Source organism: Molothrus ater, chromosome 5 (genome assembly GCF_012460135.2).
Source record: "Molothrus ater isolate BHLD 08-10-18 breed brown headed cowbird chromosome 5, BPBGC_Mater_1.1, whole genome shotgun sequence".
In the NCBI taxonomy this organism is placed as follows: domain Eukaryota; kingdom Metazoa; phylum Chordata; class Aves; order Passeriformes; family Icteridae; genus Molothrus; species Molothrus ater.
This window is the reverse complement of record NC_050482.2, coordinates 41493218-41517073: the sequence shown is the minus strand read 5'-3', so window position 1 is coordinate 41517073 and position 23856 is coordinate 41493218. Positions and strand designations below refer to the sequence as shown.

Here is a 23856-nt window from a genome sequence, read left to right as displayed (position 1 = left end):
GCTAGAAGAAATAATAAATAAAAGAACAAAGAAAACAAACACACAAGGAGCCTCATCTCTGGACAGACAGTCAGGAATGTCATCTGTTACAAAGGAGTCAAGTGTTTGGATATGGATTCTGTCTGAAGTGATTTTATTGTCTCATTTCTGTTACTGGGTGTCCTGGTTCTGTCCAGAGCTTGTCCTTACATTATTTTCAGTAACCCAGAGGGGGCATGGCTAGGACCTGGAGATTATTCCATACCACCTCACATAATTTTCTGGGGTAGCAGGAAGTCCCTCCATAGAGACTATATTTTGGTACATAACAAAACCATTGATTTCTCTATGAGATGAAATCACAGCACATAACAGCAGGGTTAGATATGTCAGTATTCAGGAATAGAAAACATTATTTAATATTGTGACACACACAACTTTAAGGAATCATTTGGCATTGCATTGCTCAGGACCATGACAATTATGTCTGATGTCATTTATCCAAGGCTGCCTGTCAATGTTCAGAAGTATTAGAATATCAGCAGTTTATAAATAGCCCCATGCAGTCCAATATTCAGTTCTTGTCAGTCACAGTTGCCTCCCCCATGGACAGATATACAGAGCATAACTGGCAATTTTAGTGGCAAATCTAAAGAGGCTGAAGACTGAGCAACAAGGGAAGAAAAAAATTTTGGACTCTTCAGATTAGTACATTTATCAACTTTATTCCTACAACCATTCAAAAGAAATTCTCATTCTAGAGCAATTAGAAATTATATAAATAAGAATACATATCATTCTGAATGTTAGTAGTAAGAACTAACCAAGACCAAATGATTATTTGATCTTCAAACAAAGTGTGTGTTGAGTCCTACATAATATAGTGTTAAAAGAGTCAAGAATTTTTTTATGCAACACAATTATTGCTCTTTTTTTCTCTATGAATCATAAGAAAAATTAAGGTATGGATTCCTTCTGAATGATTTTTTCAGATGGGAAAAAAGAATTTTATTTTTTTTTTACAAATAGAATATGTGCTTAACTTGCTGACACAAAAAGTCTACTAGATTTCCTCAATTATCAGAAATTAAAGGACACAAAAAAGTCTACTAGGGAATCCAGGTAGCCAGACAAGACTCCAATAATGCCATATTTATAATTAAGCTCAAAACAGTGACAGGTGCTCTTCAAGAAAATATTTTTTAGGGGGTTATTATAAAGCTATTAATTCTTAACTGTTTGCTTACAAAAAGACAATATTACAAGATTATGAAAAGTCAATGGATTGTAGCACTTGTTATTCCTTTTCTACCTATAAAGATAACTATCCTCACAAAGTTGGGAATAAGATTTTTCCAAAATCTCTGTTTATAAAGAAATATATATTCCATATTTAGAGTTCTATTATCCCATAAGTAAATATATAAATAATGTCTAAACCCTTTTCCTAGCATATTCTCAAAAATCAGAACTAGATTGTTTTAGCTATAATTGTCCAGGTGCTGGTTTTCCTCCCTTTATTGAGAGATACTGTCTTTTCTTTACCTTATCTCAGTGTTTTCTTTCTTTCAAGGATCTTTCTAATCTCCATAAGGCCTTAGAATAAAAATTCAAAGATAATTTGGGTCTTTTTTTTCTCCAGGATTTATGGGCAAAATAGGACCCTTATCTTAAAATAATTGATTGGAATTGGATTAAATCTATTTTTTAAATTATTTCTATTCTTTCAACTATGTTTCTCTTTTTTTTTTTTAATTTGTGAATTTGATGACTATCTGGTCATAACATTTTCTGTAGAAAATTATGGGAAAAGTGTTCCTGTAATTTTTTTGCTCTTCAGAGTAGTCTGCTTGAATGCTGTTCCTCCCTGATAGGCAATAGAGCTAGACTTCATTTTTCTCTTCTTCTTAGCATGCACTCTATTATCATTTCTAACCTCTATGGCTTTAATGTTTTCAGAGAACTGTAGCTCTTTTCTCTCCTTAACCTTTCTGACTTTATCCTTACATGACTACTTGCCCTATATCTTCATACTTCTCTTCAGTAATATATGATTACTTCTATTTTGTGAATGACCTTTTTGATTTCAGTGCCATCAAATTACTACTGAAACAGTCAAATATACTTAATCTTATGGTTTACTCTTTTCTGTGGGCTGAATTCATTAGCTTTTGTAGTCATAAAACTTTTTAGTGAGTGTCAGCTAACTGTATTCCGTTTTTGCTGCAAATTTTTTCCTAAGAGAAATTAAATATTTGACTTACTGAGGTCAGCTTTTCAAAGTGCATTATTTTCCTTTTCAACACTTTTTCTAACTAAGTCCTTTCATAAAAATAACTTTCAGTCTTCAGGTTCTTATATTCATCCATTTTTAAATCAGAAGAAAACCAATTTAGCTGATATTATCTCGTTATAATTGGCTTTACTCACTGAACTGAAATGTTAAATTACAAAGAATTTCCCATGTCAGTGAATTCAGTATATTTCACTTGACAAGCCTTACAACTACTGATCTAAACTGGTCCATCTCAATCTTGAACGGCTTCATATGAGAAATTTGTTTTAAACCTTACCTTTTTGTAATTTATAACCCAGCTGTGCTTACTGTATGCATTAAATTCTTGTGCCAGTTTCATTCTTCTTTCTATTTGTTTTTGTCCTTCATGTTGCTTCCTTATTCCCTTAAAAAATTATTATCAACGCATTTTAACAATATACTGAGCTGTTTATTCTACTGCATTTTTCAAAAAACATTTAAATATTGGTTCCAGCTAGGCTCCCAAGATTTGTATTTGTATCATCTTGTATCTCTAGAAGTAGGCTTGAATCAACAAGAAGATGGAATTCAAGTCTGAAGTTACATTCCCATTTTTAAAGGAGTTTAAGATCAGGGGTTTGGTAGTACTTGAATCTTTTGCTGCAGTCAGGGTCATCTTCTTGTCATTAAATTCATTAGCCCCCTTGCATCTGTTCCACATTTGCATGGGTGTTTCTGTGATCAAATGTCTCATAGAATTTATCCACTAATGAGTGGAGGGACTTTTAGGGTCATTTCAGATAAAGATTTTCCAATTCTCCAACAATCATGATGGAAAATGCTAGTACATTAATTTCTTGCATTTAATATATATGACTGGGGTGACTAGAGAATAAAATTTGATTTATTAGCTTACATAACTGCAGTAACTACAGGGATAAAAATCCCTGTATGACATTAGGTACTAAATGAAAAAAGGAAAGTATTTAGCATTAAATTAAAAATACAAATAGCAGTGTTTTTACTTACATTTTAATTCAACTGTCTAAGTTTTCACTCAAGTTGCACCTGTGAGAAGATTACATTAGCATCTCTTTCACACCAGCTGAAAAAGACCTCAACAACCAAGTTATTTTTTCTGTCAAGCAGCCTAGCACAAAACAAACAAACACATAAATATTGGACAATATTTTATCTCCTAGAATCTGAAAATGACTCTATACTGCTCAAGAATAAGCACTTAACATGCATCCTCAGTTTAAACTTCTAAATAGCAATTACTATTTTGCATTTTGGAAAACTGCCTTTAGTGGAGTCAGAATCAAACATATGTTTTCCAGACAAAACTTTCACCTTTAATAATGGTTCATAATTATTGTCTTTCTCTGAGCAATTTCTAGAAAATGGTGGGTTGTCTAAAATGTATATGGTTTGCTCACAAGATAGTATTCCTGGGAAATCCAGGGGAAAAATTGGGAAGAAAATTTAGACTGTTTTTTCAGCCCATGGGACTTCAACTTTCCTTGCTGAGACCACATAACAACACAAGAATATCTTCTCTTTATCAGTTCAGTGTTGGTCCGCACTGCCTTGTGTTCTGAGCTCCAGACCACTTCAGAGTGAGGAAAAACTGTCAGGACCTTAATGCCAGCTCCAGTATTCTTTCAGGAGCACTGCATGGAACAGGCCTAAGTAAAGGCAGCTGCAGCCCAGTACACAGCAGAGACTTTTAAAGTCTTGTAGTGGGCACAAATGGCAGGGTCAGAGGAGTTTGAAGGGACTGAGCACAATGTGGGGCAAGAAGAAGGGGACTTAAGACAACTTATGCCTTTGTTTCTCAATACATGAGTCAGTAATTAAAAGCTAGTTACAAATTAAATTAAGGAAAATTTCCCAAGACCTTTCTTACCAGCAGTAAAACTGTGAGTTCACACTATGTTTAGGCCAAATCAAAAAGGTGAATAGACAAAAGTATGATCATGAGACTTAGCATGCTTGAGCCTGACTGTACCATCCTCTGGCAGTGTAATTGGAGGTTTAGTGTTCTAAAGCTGTGCCACATAAGTAATCAGAGACAACCATTGTTAACCATTGATTAGTAGTCATGCTTATATTCACTGGTGCTTGTTTTCATGAGTGGCTATCAAAGATAAAATGGTAAATTTTAGAAGAATTGCGTTTTACAGTAGCATTTGGGGAAAGCACAGCATGAAGTGTCACACTAAACCACACAGCAGTGGTGATGAATACTTTTTGTATCCTGCTTCCATGAGAAGCCATGGTGCTGCTCATTAGCTCTAATATGGCATTAATATCAGCTTGTGACAGTAATGCTAGCATTGGTAGGTTTGCAGATGCTAAGATGTGACTATAGATGTAAAACCTAATATTTTTCTTTCTTCACTCTGGGCGCTCAATACTTTTTCAAGTAACATTGAAACACCCATCTCCGTGTCTCTTCCGATGTGATGGGATTTTAATGGTCAATTACATGGGATTGTAGAGATGAAAAACGTTATTATTTCAGTTGAATTTATTCCAAGTACCTTTAGAATGATAAAAATAAGTTGAACACAATTTTCAAGACTGAGATATCTCTAGACCACTAACTACATCACTTGAAAAATTGCCTGATTTTCTTTTTTCATTTCAGTGTTCATCTAACGTTAAGTTGTTTCAAAACTAAGCAAAAATATGAAGGTAACTCAATAATTTGCATCTATCAGCAATTGTATGTGCTCAGCATCAAGAATTAAATGAAGGGTGTTGATTATCTTCATGTAGTTTGTTTTGAATAAGTGTAGAGTTAAAACTAAACCATACTATGTTTATTGATTCAGGAAGTGAGTGGTCTGGGCTAAAGTCCTAGAGACTCTTTTGAGGTTTTTCTGTTGCTAGTTCTACTTAAAGTTATATGGTTAAACAGCATTTCTAACCAATAAATGGTTTTTTTTTAACGAAATTAAATTAAATTCTGGTCCTACCCAAACTCTTAGTAAGACTTGGTAAGTACTCAAATGTGGCACTATCAAAACAGAAGCAAGGACTGAGCAGATGGAGCAATCACACTACTTCACTAATCCTATAGTATGCTCCTGTTTCATGACTGAAACTAATGTGCAGTATACTTTAGGTGATCATGTTCATTTTTCCTCATGGGAAATACTTAGTCTTCCTATCTGCAGCAGAACATGATGGCATCTTGTTCAACAATTATGGAATTAAAGAGTGACTTGCTGTTTCTTCAGGATAAATGGAAACAAAATAACTTGTGCCTTTATTGCTATTGTATGAGTTCTATCCCAGGGGCCAGGCTGCGGGCGAACACAAAGTCGTAAAGAGAGTGAAGAGACAGTTGAGGTATTTCCTAATATTTGACTGCTTGGCTTTCAGCACTAGTACTGACCTTTAATGCAATTTTGTTAATAATATTTAGAAATTGGACTATTTAACTTGCCTATGGGACTATTAGCTATCCTTTAGAGGCTGAGAATCAAATCAGAACCAAACTCCTTTTATTTGTTTTTCCTCTTTTATCTCTAGAGTGCTGTAGCATTCCTATTTCTTTTATATGTCAGCTATTTCCTTCAGTAAGGAAGGAACTTGTTTAACTTACTTCTGGCATTTGAATTCTGATGGCTTAAAATTTCAGAGCCTTTTTTCTCATCATCATTTGCTAAGTAGTTCTCAGCTTCAAGTGTAGCTAACTATTACACTGTATATGAGCTTTCATTTCTTTACCTGAGTAGGGAGTGTTAAGTCTTTGATCATACCAGAATTGTTGCACATGCCAAGGTTGTATTCCAGTTTTAATTTAAGTATTCTTTTCATTTACAACAAGTGTTTTCGTGAAATGTATTTTTGTCACTTTTTAAAGTTTTCTAAGGATAAATCTCCCTTCTTTTACAGCTATTGCTATGTAGAATGAATAATACTGAAAAAGATGGAAGTGCTACAACATATATATTTAATACACGTTTCTGTGGACAAAAGAATAATATGTTTCTAAAAGGGAATTGCTGCATATACATATACATACATACATACATACATATATATTTAGGGCCCACTGCTACATGGAATATAATAATCCTGTGATTCAAAGCTAGCTAAACCTTGTTTTCATAACTGTAAATCACATCTAAATTTCATCACATTTAAAAAAACATACACTTATATTTAACAGGTCAAGTGTTTTCTGTTACAGATTATTATTACAAAATTTCCTCTGTACAATTAGAAAAATGTTATGATTTATCAAGTGACTTTTCTTCTAGAAGCAGTGATTTTAGTGTCTCTTGTGAGAGTCTGCTCAGATTTAGTGAAGTGTATATAACATTAAATATGTTTTTTTACCCTTTCTCACCAATATTCCTTCAAGAATTCCTGCCGAAATCACTGAATGTTCCCAGTGGAGCTAGACTCTTGACAGACCATGGAGACACAGTGTGGGTTCACTGAGCAGAAAAGTTTGTTGTCACAAGGCCTCTGTGTGCAGAGGAGGTAGAAACAAACCTTTCTTCCACTAGACAGCTCTATGGAGCTGAATTCCTCCCAGCCCATGAGACACTGACAGAGACAGGCATTCTTGATTTCTTTCTTTCAAAACAACTTTCATACAGGCAAGATGCTATCAGAATTTAGTGGTGAGAATGAAGGGGAAAAGGACAGATTCATCAGGAAATACTAGATCAATACATGACTCCAAAACTTCTTGTCATGTAGAAATTAGATAGGCAACACAGCCTAGGTTTAGGTAAACACAACAATGGCATTACCTAGAGGGAAAAAAGAAAAATCTTTCACAATGGGAAAACTTAGTTTCCAATTCTATGCCGGGATTCAATAGGCTAGCTAGAATATCCCAGGGAAACAACACCAGTACAAACAGATTAAAAGACAGTCCCTGTGCACATCTTAGCAGAATTTGTTTTTGTATTCTCCTGTCATAAATACAGTAACTGTTTCTGTGAGACATATTGATATTTTTTACAATTAGATTATTCAGTGCAATGCTCCGGTATCTTAATCACAGATGGTGGCAGTTTTGAATTATGTAAGATTCTTCTGCTCTATTGGTAATTTCTCTCTGAGATTTCACAAAACTTTTTATTTGGATGCTTTTTGTTGAATTACATTAGTATTCCATAAGAAAGATAAAGTATACAGAGAAGTCTGATATTCTCTAAAATGACTGAAAAAATCACAGTCTATTTCAGCATTCTTTGTAAGAAACTTGGACAATTATGTACTATGGCTTTGAATAATGGATAATTTACTCAAATTTTCTAACATGGCAGTTATAATAGACTGCATCCTGAAATGCTTTCACTAAAAATTTGTGAAAAATCCAACAGAGAATATTTCTAATTAAAGATTAACTTTGAAAGCACTGAAAAACAAGGGCTTTTTATCTTGAATTCTGTCTCCTATTTTTCTAATAAGTGCATGTGCATATACATAACTCACATATGATGCATATGTATATGCATAATTTAATGCATATGCACATATTTAACTGCACCAGAATAAATTTTAAAATAAACTAAAACCTAAAACTCTCTTTAAACAAAGTGAAAGTTAAATAGAAAACTCTTGGGTTTGCTTTAAAAAACCCACCTAGTCATTCTATTGTATGTTAGTTTGACCATGACCTAGTAAGTCCCCCAGCAACTCTAAGGAATAGTGATTCTTTCTTTTTCTGTAGAAATAGAAATTTCTATAAACTTGAAAATTCAATATTTTGTTCTGCTTCATAAGGGGTCTTAAGGGTTTAATTTCACAAAATGTTGGCACCTAACTACTTTTGAGGGTGATGTTATGCTCAGAAATGGTGTTGAAGGTCTAAAGGTTACAATAAGAGCCTGCATGCCTTCTAACTGCCATGACCCTTCAAATTCCACGAATATTTCCCCTGTGAGGCTTAGAGCTTCTGATTGCTTGCAGAGCTCTGACCCCTGATCAACATAAGTTTCCAACAAAAGGATTTAACAGAGACAAAAAGGTCAAGTTTGCAAGGTGGTAATAGGTGAAGAAGGATTTTTCTCCTTACAGTTATATCTGGCAGCTTTATTTGTTTAAGTTAGTTGCGTCTGTAATTTGAGGTACAGCTGGTAGTATCTGAGAATAAATCAATCCATCCAGAGTTGCAGCATGCTGACCAGTGCCTTTGATCTCCCCCCACTTCCTCTTAAGGAAGTCTATATTGTCATTCTGTGAAGTTTATATTCCCATTCTGCCCTATAAATCTAAGTTTTCTAAGATGGGAGAAGTGCTTTCTGATGCACAGAGAATGTGAAGCTGCTTGTGGATTCTTTTGGATCTCATGCCTGCTGTATGGTTGTAAAGCATTAGGTCAACAACCCAGAGGATTCCTTTAAAACCTTGGTTACCCTGGAACTGGGAAGCAGAGTAAAGTGTCTTGACCCAGCTGACACTGATTATTTGTAGACAATAACTGTTGAAACCAGTTTTCCCAAGATGGGTATCAGCTCTGATAGTTTGCTGTCTTGTTATTAAAAGAATGCCTATCTAATAAAAATACTCGGGTTTAGGACTCATATATATTTTATTTAATGTAAACACATGGGAGATTTTCAGTTTATATATAGAAATAACATCTCTTTTTCCTTAGAGAAACTCATCAAGAAGCCTTCAATTTTTTACTGTAAATACTACCAAATTTTTGATTATATTAACATCATTTCCTATCAATTATTTAGCTCTTGCCTTTAAATATTTGACTAAAATGGATAATAGTCCACTGTAGACTCCTAACATGAAGCTCTGTGATGCACATAAAAGGACTTATAAAAAAAATATATATTTCAGTGATCTTTACCTAACAACTAAATAACTTTTCACTTACAATTTCCATCAATCATAGCATTGCTTTCATTATTTTTTCTGAATTTAATGCAATTGTAAAGCTATCTCACAATGGTAGTGAGATCTATCTTCAAGCAGTAAGCATTTAGCATTTTGACTTTCTAAATAGATAATTAATCATACTTAGAAATTAGTGGAAAGTTGTTAGATCATTATGCTGTTCACTGAGAGTCATTTGGGAACTGCAAGACTCTACCTGATCCTCATTAAGTGAAATATCTGCAATGATAATATATTATTGTGTCATCTACTTAAGAAATTGGTATAAATTAGCACTATAATATCTGACCTAATATTAATCAGTACAATATAAACTATGTGCAAATCATGTATATCAGGATTAATGGATTTTCTGGTTTTGTCTGAGATTAAGTTTGAAAGTAGTCCGAAATAATAATTTAGTCAAAACTCTTCATAACACAGATCTGCATTGTGGTATCCAGTCCTAGCCACAGGACCCAGCTGGATGTTGACACACAGGAATACCATCTCTCTGGGCCTCTGGGACTTATAGGGGACTTCCCTACATATTTGTTGGCCAGAAATAAAAGCATACCACGTCTACTGGCTCCCCACATCTGGGCAAGAAAGGCAATATGGCAGTGGGTCAAGAAATATGGCAGTGGCTTACTTGCCTGTTGTCTATATAAATGGAGTAAATTACTGACTGTTGGGACCAGACATATTCCCAACCTTGAGAAATCACTTCAGTCCTATTTGTGTCTTAAAGTAAGAAAGAAAATAAAAGTAATAAAGGTAGGAAAAATAATTGTATCTGGAGTATCAACATATTTGCTATTTAGAAATATCTATGCTAGCTATTGGATCACTAACTAAACTATTGATTCCATTGTTAAAGGTGCATTCAGAAATTTGAAACACCTACAAAAAGTTTTATACTGATATACTTAATTTTGGATACCACAATAATTATTTTTTCTAACTCCAGTATGAAGCACATATTTATATTGAAAAGACAGTTTAGCACAAATACTCTGTGAACTGCAGGATGAATCAGAATATGCCACCTCTTGTGCATGTTAATAGCCCTTATTCAGGAGTCTGTCTGACAGACTGAATGTTTAATGACATTCATGATGCACTTATGTATCAGTGATGTCAGAAGGACTAATCTGAAGGCGTTTCTGGAGCAGCAGTTAGCTCTGCTGTTTGTCCTAGCGGCGCTATTTCTAATGAGCCTGCAGGCTTGAAGTCCTTTTCAGCTTTAATTGTGGTCCTGCTTTTTTTGACATTGAGACATCAGTGGCACTGGATTGAGAGCCTTTGTGTTGGTCTCTGCAGCAATGACCTCAGTAATCATGTCCACTAGGCAGTGATAGGAGTCTCAGGAATAAAAACTTCCCTACTACTGTCCTGCCTGAGACAGTAAAAGAGGCTTTTTATAAGAAGGTGAGGATTTGGTGCCCATTATGTAGAAAGAGCTCAGAAACTGTTTTCTTCTCTGCCCTGGGCTTTCTTGTCTGTTTTCTTCTCTGTCCTATGCCTGTTTGGCTGCATGTAGCTCTCTAATCTCCAGGTTCATGGCTCTGCACAGCAGGACCTGGCTGATGTTTGCCTGTTCCTTCACATCCCACCAGCTCTTGTCCTGCCTGATGCTCAGGCACTCTTCCTGAGGGACAGAGGTAACCTGCCAGTCCCAAGTGGCATCCTATCATTCTCATTTATGTGTCTGAGCACATTAAGAATAGATCTTTTCTATTCATTGCAGTGCATGATGTGCCTGAAGGTATAAAGATCAAGTTAATAATCTCTCTCATTTTACAGAGGAGTCTTCTGTCCCCTAGGTTCCAGCATGCAGCTACAGGGTACAGTGCCCCAACTCAAGAGAGTGTTTACACAATATCTCCATTGGACACAGATTCAGCTCTGAGGTTCCAGTGCTTTAACTCCAGATCCTACCATCTATCCACTGAGCACTAAAGAGGACACCACTCAGAGACAAGGAAGGGCCATGCTGCCTAACATCTGGAGATTTATCATCCATTACATCTCTAGCATCTGTAGATACCAGACACCTATTTGTTGTGTCTTTTTGGACACGAGAGAGAAATGCAAACTCCTGGACTCTCTTTCGTGGTTCAGTTGCTAGGCCCACTAAAAAGACTATGCATCAGCAGACTGTGATCTGCTACTGAGTGAACTCTGTTTCCTCTCGGAGCTGCTGGGTTCACAAAGGAGTAAAGGTGACTCAGGATGATGCCTGATATGCCAGGGTTCTCCACCCTAAGAAGTTTAGATTGGAGAGAGACTTTTCCTGGGCTGAGAGAGAGACAGAAAGTTCATGAAGATGGTGAACATTTTAATTTTGCTAATGCTTGAAGGTAGACTCCCCAGTGTGCTTTCTTCTTGCTGTGTGCTGGTGCAGGGCAGTGTGAGGTGTTGGATGTGCAGGGTTCTGAAGGCAAGAAAAGACCATACTGAACTTTCCATAAAGGAAATGTGGAATTTGTGCTCCTGGCCTGCTAATGGTAATTAGTGTCCACAGGTATAGTTTCTTTCATTAACATATCTTTTGGAAAAGAGAAAGGTAAGAGATACAGGGCTGCCAAGTATTTTTCCCAGAGAAAAGATAACACTAAAGTTTCTTATACTCAATGTTTCTTAATACTCAATCAAAATCTCCCCTGGAGCAACCTGATACTCTTTCCTCTTTTTCTGTTTCTTATTACTTGGAAGAAGAGACTGGCACCCACCTGGTTACACCCTCCTTTCAGGCAATTGTAGAGAGCAATAATAGGCTCTTCTGAGCCTATTTTCTTCAGGCTAAACAACCTCAGCTCCATCAGCACCTCCTCATTGGACTTGTGCTAGAGACACTTTGCCAGCATCATTGTCCTTTGATGGACAGGCTCTTCCACCTCAATGCCTTTGTTGTAGTGAGAAGCCCAAACTGGAGGTGAAAGAAGAACCCCAGTCTGTGCCTGTAGAGACCGACAAATCTAAGTGACTGCCCTCTGTGGATACATGTTGTGCAAACCCCACAGGGCATTCAGCATGCGTGGTGTTTGCCAGCTCCTCATCTTCCCTGCATTTCTCCTTCTTTCCTATTCTGCACAGTATATACTGTGCTTTGCCCTCCAAGCCCTTCCACCTTTGCTGTGCTAGGAGAGCAGCTTTGCAGCATGAGGACAGGAATGAGCAACTCATCATGAAACGTGGGCTGCAAGCCCATCTCACAGAGCAAGCTGGCAGTGTGGGATGGGCCTGGTGCTAAGCCTCCCAAAGAACCAGTCCTCTCAATGGAGTGGGATTTTGCAGAGCAGTATCGTTCAGCAGGTCTCCTTGCTGGGGACAGGGATGCCCCTCCATCTTCTCTCTTATATGAAGAGCCTCAGAGGGAAAATTCACTGAGAGAATGTCAGTGCTGTTTTAAGTGTCTGATATTCCATGGGGATATAGAAAATGAGCAAAGACCACTTTTCCAAAGCTTTCCTGGAGAGGGAATAGTCAAGGTTGTGAGGAAGGGGGCATAGTGGAAAAAAGAATGTCAGGTGTCAGTTGCTTAAATTCTTCTAGACGTATGACACTGCAGAGCACTATAGCTGTTCACTTGGCTCTAAGTATTGACTTCAAAAAAAAAAATTAAAGAAAGTTTTTGGTGCAAATGTCTCAACGATGGTGTCCTGTACAAGAGATCCAATCATAGCTACCTTTGAGCTAAAATCTTTGTGCTACTATCTGGGGACTGCACAGTGCGGAGAAGTCTTTAAAAGTGAAATGAACTGCCTACAAATAGAAAAATGACAAGAACTTTTATCTGAAGCCTAACCAACCATTCAAAGGTGGCTCATTAGTAGACAGTAAAAATTTATATTTTGCTCAATATACTCTTTTGTCAAGGGATGCATTAAATGTCCAGCTGGTTCAGGCAACAAAAAAATACTTAGTTTTGAATATATTCCTACTGCAAGAGTTTAACAGAAAGCCACATAAGAGAATACAAAGAAAATATTCCTTACCAAGCTGCTTCACTTTTCTTCTGAAGTGATAATGTAAAAATGATGCACTGGTCATTTTTTTGAGAACCTAGTGTTTATATGTGAAAGAATTTTAGTCAAAAATGTCAAAATATTATAAGAAACACTTTCTTTTATGAGATTCTGAAAACCAAGATTGCTTTAAAACTATTATAAACTTTTTTTTGGCTCTCTTTCAATGAAAATTACAACCTGTAAGCTTTCAACACATTTTCTAGAGATTGATAAAATATTAAAAAGCAAGTCATTAATCTTTTATATGAGTTGTACTTTATTCTTAGCATGTCCTCCCATGGTTATAGGTTTCTTTCAATCTACTAAAGTCAATACATTGAAAGAACATTTTCAATTTCTAGAAGTTCAGTTCAAAAGTCTTTATGCACTAGTACTGAAAAGCTTTTTGCCTATTTAAACTGTACATCATAATTATACCACAAATATATCACTAAGTAAATCATCAAATTAAATTATTTTTATAATGCTACAATTTAGCTATATCAATAGCTCTAAAATTCTAACACACATGAAAACTCTCCTATTCTGTCAATGGTACTTCTAAATTTAATCTGCCTGTCTTTATTCTCACAAAATTATTTTCACTTTTATTTTTATAAGGACTATGAAAATAAAACATAAAATAATTTATAAACAAAGGAAGCTGAACTTTAAGTGCTATCATTCAGTAAAAGAATTTTCAGTGACATTTTGTCAATGTAAATATGTTTACTACTTTAATTGATGTGACTGAGAGCTTTTAAGAATCAAATGGAAAATATTACAACTTTAAAGTTACACTGTAAAATGTGAAATTGTGAAAAACCATTTCAGATATTCAGTAACACTAATTTCTCTCCAGATATAATAAGTACTGAGAAGTGTCTGAATTGTCTTGTAATATGTGCTTTCATATTTAATTGTTTTTAAAATTAATTACTACCATATCTGAATAGATACTGTAATACTATAGTATGCAACTTTGTAAGGGAAGAATATGAAGCTATTCCACTCTGCCATTAAACATTTTAAAACCTCATAATTATATGCAGAGCATATACTTCTTCCATGCTTGATATAAATTTGCTTTTATATTTTATGATGGTAAGCTAGCACCCAAAGGCTTATTTTTGCACTTTGCTTACCATGAATTCAAAACTGTGAATTATAAATTCTTGGTTTTGTTTCTTTTCTACTCCCAGCCTTAGTGGAGCATTATTAGTTGTCCCAGTGTAAATGGATCCCAGCATAAATGGAATTAAGTAAAACCTGAGTACAATTCTATCATTCTCTGAACTTTAAATGTTCTTTCCCTCTTCCTTCCCTCTGCCATTCTTTTCTGTATGTACAAATGTTTAGGAAACAAACAAAAATCAAAAGAGTTAGATGTTATATTTATCCATTCGATGGTAGGCTTCCATTACTGTGGACTATGTTTATGAAGATTTCCCTTTTTACAGGATGCATGAAAAAAATTGTTATATCTCATTGGCTGTTTAATAATTGCTAACTGCAATTGTGTAGTACTGTTACATTTGTATTTTTTATACAGTTCCATTTAAATAATTTTAAAATTAGGGGAAAGCAATACATCCATGAGGTGAGTGAGAATTAAAAGTCTCATTTAGGACCAACCTATTTTTACACGGTGTTTCTGGCACTTTTCCCAGCACAATATGTCAAGATGAGAGTTGCTTAAACATGTGTAGATGCATGGCACTGCAGAACACTACGGCTCTTCACTTGGCTCTACCTATTGACTTTGAAAAAAAACAATTGGGTTTGTAGTGGTTTCTGATTTTCTCAGACAGCCCACTTCCCAGGAAGGTACTTCTGACATTTACACAAGACTAACACTGAAATAACATTACCAGTCTTCAGGAAGCAATCATTTCTCCCACCCCAGTAAATAAGAAAGAGCAGCTCGTTCTATAAACATAGCTACTGAATGATTAGATAGAAAGATATAGATAGATAGATAGATAGATAGATAGATAGACAGACAGATAATCTTGTTTGTATTTCTGCTGAAATGGAGAAAGCTTATATAAATTCCTGTAACAGTTGTAATTGATCCCTCTGGAAAATATCCCCTTCTTTACACATCAGAAACTGCCTTTGCTAGAAGAGATGAGTCTATGTAAAAACAGCCCTTTTCCATCCCCTGCTTTTCTTCCTTAAATCCTTAGGCAGCCCTCGAGGTTCCCACTGGGCACAAGAGCAGTGATGCCTGTACAAAGACGGGCTGACGTGGCACAGTGTCCCTCACGTCTAGCACAGCTTTGCTCTGGGAATGGTGCAGGTTCAATCAATGGCCTTCAGAGCAGCTGCCAGGAGTCGTTCCTGGCACACAACAAAAGGAGATGTGTGCCATGAAAACAGCCTTTTGATAGTTTCAAGGGATTAAAGAATAAGGACTGGAAGAATGTGGCACAGGGACGGGCTTGCCTATCATCCATGAGGACTACTAGAAAGAGGAAAATCTCCTTTATGATTATTTAATAGGTTAGAAAGAACATTGGTGTGACTTCCCTTCCAGTACTGTTCTAGAGTGCCATAATATGTCAATCATAAAATCCTGCCCTTAGCACAAAGAAATATAGGGACAATATATTATGGATATGCAACATATGAAAATTGAAGCCATTTGAAAAAATATTTAAGAATAATTTCCAGGCATGATTCTGAGTAAGTATTTTCAGTAGCTTATACACATCAAAAAAAGAATCAGCAACAGCTTTTGATCTCTAACTGGAGAGAAATTAAGAAACAGCATTCATGGTTTACCTTCCTTTTCTTTGTCTATTGATATGAAAAATAACTCTAGGGGAGAGAAACTTAAACTGAAGAAAAATTTCTGAGAGGGCAGAAAAAGGTGATTTCAATTTCAGTAGACCTGTGGCAATTTGCATAAACCAGGGATCATTCTTTCAGCCTTCTCAATAAAAGAATTTAAAAAAAAAAGGAGGAGGCAGAATAATTTTTATCTATTCACTTTTTGATCAGTTTTGTTTGTGTCGCTCCTACTCCTCTATCACAAGCAGAAACTCTTCAGTAAGAAATCACTTCTTTCTAAGACATGAGCAGGAGCTAGAATTGTTATTATCTGAGGAGACTATTACTGTAATATAATAGAAGCAATACAATATAAAAATGTCAAACATTAAAACGAAATTATATATTAATTATTTTTCAGTGATTAGGATGAGGCTTCTCTAGATTTGGACTTTTTTGAGCTTTTTTTCCCTTTTTTTTCCAGTGTGCACACGCACAGCCTCATGATAAACGGCCAGACATGAGGCTATTACTAGCTGACACTGTAAGAATCTTTACTCCCAACAATGCTTAGTGCTGAGATGATTTTCATTGTTGGAAGCCTGAGGATGCATACCATTTAGACATGAGTTCTGCTTTTCCAAGTTATGCTCTGATATTTTTTTTCTTTTGGCAGTTTGACATGCTCTCTTTGTTGTAGCATTATTATTATTATTATTATTATTATCATCATCATCATCATCTATATTTTAACAGCTCTCGTTTTATAGCTGTGTTAAATTCCCCACAGTCTAAGCAAATACACCATTGACCATCATTTATGTCTACAGTAATAAAAGAATTTATCATTTCAGCAGTTTTCTTGGCTATTTGTAAAGGGAGTTTTATTCTATCTACTCAGGTTTCATTTTGTTCTGAAGACCATGGTGTGCTTTAGTATGTGTAGGAGTCACATAAGCAATCGATCTGTCTACTCAAATTTTGTATTTAACAGGTAACATCACTAAGGATTTAATGGCAAAGGACAAGCTGAATCATTTATCTTGGTACTGCATCCCTATGCTGTTTTCATTCTAACACAGGGAAGTTATAAAACTAAAATTATAAGTGAGACTGTAATTTCTCATTTCAGCACAGGATAAAAACTTCTTGTTTCATTTCATTTTAGCAGCAGAACTATAGTGGTCTTAATGAGTAGGAAACTGTATGTTGTAACATTGTCCAAGGTTAAGGGATTAACAGTTTGTCAAATGTACTGTGTTCTTTACTCACCTGTAGCTAGATCTGTAGTCTCCTGAACCAATGTCCTTCCCTTCCTTTCCCTTCCCTTCCCTTCCCTTCCCTTCCCTTCCCTTCCCTTCCCTTCCCTTCCCTTCCCTTCCCTTCCCTTCCCTTCCCTTCCCTTCCCTTCCCTTCCCTTCCCTTCCCTTCCCTTCCCTAGACATCCTTTTAAAAGCGTTTTCTTCTGCAGATTGTAGAACAACTTCTGGGACAATCAGAAATATGTTCTCATATTCCTAATATGCCACTTATTGTAGCACTCTCTCCTTCTTACAGTCGTTCAATAATGCTTTAGGAATTAGGACAATCTGATTTACTTTTGATGAAAACATTACTGGTTCATTGGAGATTCACAGGAAGATTTTCAGCTGGCTATATTCATTTAGATAAGGCATTTTAAGAGATAACACACTTCAAGCTGTGATTTGCCTTCCTTCTAGCTTCCCCTTTGCACTTCTTATTTCTTCCTGGATATGAATTTTGAACTACTGTTGAGGGTGTGCTATGAGGATGTGGGTTTAGTTGAAAATTGGTTATATTAACTGTCAGATTCTGAAGTACAGATGACTGAATATCATCTGCATTTTAATTGTTGTATAGATAATAGAATAACTTTCCCATTGATCTACACTGGTAGTAATTACCATAGCTGTTCCTAATAAAGTTGGTGAGATTTGAAAAATGTATTTTCATTTCTTGTCTTTCAGTTTCTCACTTGGATCTCCAAATGGTAAGGCATTCTACTAGGAGAGTTTTCATGTCTTTCTTATGAGCTGTTGTGAGATGACTTTGCACTGAAGTTTTCAGTTCCTGCATCTGGTGGCACAAATGAAATGTTGTAAGTGCTTTTTGACTTTTTTTTTATCTTTAATTTTCACATTTAATACTAGGTAGTGGAACTGTACCTTTAGTTCCCTACCAATGTCAGAGGTTACATCCTGAGAGTTTCAAATTAGACACTGGGCAAGAAAAATCTACTGGAAGGGCAGGGCAGCACTGCAACAGGGTACCAAGAAGGTTGTTAAATGTCCTTGGAGATTTTCAAGTTTTGGCTAGACAAAGCCAGAGCTGGCCTTTTCTAGTGTTGGTTATAGCCCGACTCCATGTAGGAATTGACCTGTATGAACTCCATTGACCACCCCCTCAACCAGCACTTCTGTCTTGGAAGTGGAAATGCTGTGACTCCTTAAAACAGCCACTGTCACAAGGGCTGTATATAAGGATAACCTTCCTGGAGAATTAGTGTCCTTGGACTTGTCAATTTTCAGGAACTGCTCAATATCACACCAACATCCTATGATTAGAAGGGATGATGATGAAGCTGGTCACTACTCTTATGTAGTTGACACAGTACAGAGAAGTGTATCACAAACCAGAGCCGCATTTTCATAGCTTATGTTAGTCTGACAAGGAGTTGCACCAACACTTACTCTGGATTGTTTGCAAATTACATAGCTGTGTCCTCCTGACCTGAGTCACACAGCACAGTCTAGGCAGGACAAACAAGGAACTTAACCTAGGAATTTTTCAGCCAGTCTTTAAACCTCATACATAACTACATTATCATCAAATGGTGATTCATGGACAGCCTTTTGTAACTGGCAGGTATTAATTGAATTATAACCAGTATCTTTATCTATGTAAATTCATTGTTTCCTCTTTGCTATAGCCAAATGTGTTATTCCTGCTACACCTCAGCATAACTCATAAAGTTATTACAGAGAACAGTACAGTCCTTCTGTTCTCACATTTCACTATTTCACATTTCACTAAGGCAAACTGACTCACTAACAAAATTATTTGAATTGTGTGGTCTCCTCAAAAGTCTTTACCGCAGTCGGTGGTCCATGATGTCTTATTGAGGTTCATCAGTGAATGCAGAAAAAGAATAACTTCCTTTTTATATTTTTCCTAATGCTGATAAATCAAAAATGTTGATAGGCTAAATTTTAAATACTTCTTACAGAAATCTGCAGCAAAGGGTACAGTTGTAACTTTATAGAATGACTGTATAAAATGAAATGCTTAGGTAGAGTTAAAAAAGCCCCTTAAAATAGCATTTATGATATTTTTCTCTTAGTGGGTATGCCATCATGCTTGTGTATGCTAATGTTGTTTCTGCTGCTCAAATAAAGCACTCCATGCAGTGTTTCAGCTAACAGTGAGCAAACTCAATACTTTACTATGACATCTCTATTGTACTTTGCATTTTACCTCCTGTTTGATATAGATAAATTCTTTAGCTGTGCCACATTTTTCCTCAAGATTGGGCAGATCAGTGAGGGCCATAAAATATTAATCATGAAAGCTTAGAGAATTAGATGTCTGTGACTGTAGGTTTGTCTTGTTGGCAAATCTTTCTCAGTCTAAACTATTTCTCTTTTTTAACTCCAACAGAAATGATGTACTGTAAAAGGTATTATGTCAGTTCAGATTAAAATACATGTGGTTTTTCAGACCAGAAAAAAGGTTTGATTTTTTTATTCAATGCTCCAAGTTTATTTAAGATTTTTACACGTGCTTTAGAGTTTTGTTGTCAAAAGCAGACCTGATTGCCAGTATGCCATTTGCTTTGATTTTTCAATTATGACACTATCTTGCAGATCACATGGAGCTAGAAAAAAGGACAGAAGTATGGAGAAAGAAAATTATAGCTTCCTTTGTAAACTTATGCCACTATAGGGAAAAGGTACTTAACCAGGTAGTTGCCATGGTGGGTACAATGTGTGTTACAGAAGCTGTTGAGAGACCTCTAGTTTTTGACTAGGCCCTGTTATTTGGGGATTGATAGGAAGTGATCACTCCCTCTTCCTTTCCAATACTCTTTTTAACCTATGTGTTTGGGGCTTGCTTACATTAAACTAAAAGCTATCAAAACTTCTGTCCCAAACAGGGAGGATTGAGTGGACCTTTTCTTTGGTTGAGACACGTTTTATCTTCCTTGTTACACTGCTTGTATTTCTTGGTTTAGTTCTTCTTCATTTAACTCCTATTAACATGGGTTAGTTAAATAGAAATAACTCTAAGTCTGAAGAGGCGACCATTTTTTTTCAAATTAATATTAGCCTGTGCTGGGTAGATTTTAATGAATTATCCATAAAGCAACATAAATGGAAATGGGTATCCTGACTCTGCAATGAACAATAAAGTCATTACACAAGAACAGGTCATGTTAAAAGTCCTTGAATGACAATAAGCTGTCTCTAATTATTAGTCTGTGACAATGTGGATTTTTACATCCTTGAAAATTAATTGTATAGCACTAGGAAGAATTTGCATTTTTCCTCCTACTTGACTCATGCGCTTGTCATGCATTTGTTATTTCTCCTTTACTCACTACTGTGATGGGATTCTACCACTCTGCTTCAAATAAAATTTGGAGAAAATGCCTCTACATTTCTAGACTTCTCAAAATCTACAGCAATATCTTAAGACAGGAGTCATCTTACCTAACTTTACTCTTGAAAAAGTGGAGTAAATGGAAAGAGTTTACCTATTCAGAGCACCTTTCTGAAACAGCTATCTCAGCATACATTTGATTACTTTAAAATGAGTACCTGTGTAAGCAGCATGGATTATGACTAATGCGTAGGTGACTAAAACCAGAGGATGAATTCTTTTGTAATGGTTGAAAGTGTTGCTGTTTCTGCTCACAGTACTATCAACCAGCTTGAAGGTACTGCCTTCACAGCACAAAGTGTGGGAGACAGTGTCACAATAATTAATTCTTGGGTTTATGCCTTGTCTAGGCCTGGTACTACAATAGTAACCCCAGTCTGTCTTTTTGATTATCCTATAAAAAATTTTCCCACAAATTTCCTTGTTAAATGTATATATCCACCAACAACAGGGACTCAAATCTCGTGATGTCTGTCCCAGACTCCCTCAAATTTACTATCCAATATTGTGTCCAATCTATCCATTTCTATAGTTCCTTGTAAATCAGGAATTCGACAGTCCTTCAGTCCCTGAGGCACACCCAGGAGATGCCAAATTTGATTACATTTCTGGGCTCCCCATACATTTTGCTTATTGTCAGTACCTTCACATGTGTGCTGCTGATGGTTTGCTTAGAGTATTTCCAAAAGTCATAAGGAGTCAGGAGCTTCTGGTGAGACATAAGCAGGACAGTCTGGCACTCTACTGGGAGTTCCATTGTTGTGGAACACTTTTAGCAGTATACTTTCCATTCTTATGAGAAGACTTTTCTCAAAATGTTAGAAAAGGAATGTGAGTTTCAAGACTTGCTGCTTTCTGGAAGACACCCTAATATTCCTCTTGAGATGACCAGAAACCCTGTTGTACAAAACAGTTCTGTTCCGTGTCCAATGTGCTTCACAGATCAGAGCTAAGGTGGCAGTGGTGGGTAAGAACACTAATCCATGGTATATAATTGGTGTCATCCCTACCAAAGTCTCATTTTTTTAACCTTGTCTTTCATCTATTAAAATAAAGAAAAAAGGAAAAGCAGCTTTCTTTTAGTCTAGAGTAGAATGAAACACCAAGTTATATGTTTCACAAACACAAGAAGAATCAAGAAGTTTACTATGCCATGTTGGCCTTTTGCATAGTGTTAAATTAAATCACACATTGCTCAGACTTTCTAATTAACGGTATGTTATGTGGAGGAAGTCTTTCAGTAATTAACCTTTCAGTTAATCAAAGAACATTTTCTGCTTCCCTCCATCTTAAATCTATTTCATGTTTTTTTTTCCCTTTACTTCTTATCATTTACTTTGTGGTCTAGATCTTGCCTTTGAAATACTAAGATCAAATCCCTCATTCACAGCTATCAAAATTTTAAGCTACACTGTAAGATAGCAGAGAAGTGTAAAGCCTATTTTAATTCTAATATTTCTGAATTAAAACAGCAGTTCTAGTATGATAGAAAAATAACTCCCATGAGACATTTTTCTTGGTTGAAATCATATGCACTAATAAAGATGTTCTGCTTTTCATTCAAAATCAACAGTTATTCATTGTAGGAATGTCTTTTTGTAAAGGAGACATAATTGCTGCTTAAGTATACAATAGAACTTCATCAAACTGAAAACTGAGTTCACTTATCACCTGCAGATTTTCTCTTCATTGTCCACAATGTTTCAAATTCTTAAGCATTTCTTAGGTTGTAATATTTGTCATTGTCTCCTATAAAAATAGGGAGTCATTTATAAAGAAAGTACTGTTCAAAGAGGAGGCTTACAAGCCAACATATACAGATCTCAAAGCAAAAAGAGATCAGGTAAAAATCTCTGAAAGAATTGTCTGTTTAATAAAGTAATTTTAAAAAGTGCAAATTCTTTGAAAAATATAGTTTTCTCCAGCAGAGCAATTTTTTTCTCTCTTGTATCCACTTAAGGAAGTAGAATAATGTATTTCAACTTAACTACATGGAAGAGAGTAATTGCCAAATAGTCAGCCTAAGTGATCTGCTGGCTGATTTTTTATCAATATTTTTGCTGAATTAATTAATTATTACCTCATGCATGTGTGTTTCCATATTTTTAACTTACATAAACTTAGAAAAGCCTACAAATAATCTAAAGAGAGAACATGTAGTGACAGAACTAGGGGAAATGGACTCAAACTGAAATAGGGCAGGTTTAGGTTAGATTAGGAAGAAATTATTTACTATGAGGTTGGTGAGGCACTGAAACAAGTTGCCAGAGAAGCTTTGGATGCCTCATTCCTGGAAATATTCAAGGCCAGGTTGGATAGAACTCTGAGTAGCCTGGTCTAGTGAAAGGTGTGCCTTCCCATGGCAGTAATTTCATCTAATTATTAAAATATTTTATATTTTTGCACTTCTTTACAAGTCGTTGCGCACTCTAAGCCAGTATAAAAACACAAACTGCATTGTCATGTAGTTTAACAGAAACAAGCAATAGAAAATCACTGTGTACTTACCAAGCTACAGAACATGAAATATTCATGCAAAATAAGCAGAAAAATTCAGGTAATGTATAATATGCAATTTATTTCTGATCATCTTCTTTTCTGTAGATAGACTAAAAAAAATAACTAGGCTCTTTACTGCACACAAACTTGCTGGAATACCCTTTTTTAGGCAACAAAAAATAAGTATCATGTTAAAGTAATGTATTGACATAGCTCAGTGGAATCACAGAAAGATGTCATTTCACCTAATGATGCTACAAGGTTATATCACGTTGATGTTATGGGATTTGTACAGTCAGAGGTCAAAAGAACATTAAAAGCCTAGGCTGATAGCTACAGTCCAGATGTATTAGAAACTGATGCAGAAAATGTTAGTTTTATAGTACAGTCTCAATGGTCATTAGAGCTGAAGCATTCACTGGTATAAAAATTTTAATAATATTGAAATTCTTCTACTTCTCCTCCTAAACCCAAGTTTAAAAAATACACTGCATACATCCTGAGTAGCTATTAGATACTATGTCATACTGACAGCTGATGGCCCCTGAAAACATAGCTGCATTCTGGCTTTTGACTTCATGCTCTGGAAGTCACCAGGAAGAGCGGGAAGCAATCACATAATTTTCCTTGTAACTTCACAGCTCTTCTTGAAGTGTCTACTTCCAAAACTCATGGTGAAGCATTAAAATTACCCCAAGCACAAACATGCAGAAATTTTGCCAGCAAAGAATTCTAAATACTTTCTAGTACATGACCCTCTCTTACTACCATATTTATTTTAATCAA

General features: G+C 35.7%; 1 protein-coding gene across 2 annotated transcripts in view; it reads left to right on the top strand.

Annotated features, from left to right (window-relative positions):
• The window catches only part of MGAT4C (MGAT4 family member C), a 325114-nt gene that overhangs the window by 276685 nt on the left and 24573 nt on the right, over positions 1–23856 (top strand). Inside the window, exon 5 of one of the 2 annotated variants that reach the window (XM_036401628.2) lies at positions 17880–18010. The exons of the other annotated variant lie outside the window; for it this stretch is intronic. The gene's annotated coding sequence lies outside the window, so the exon portion shown is untranslated. The remainder of the gene's footprint in view (positions 1–17879; positions 18011–23856) is intronic. 2 annotated transcript variants of the gene reach the window in all.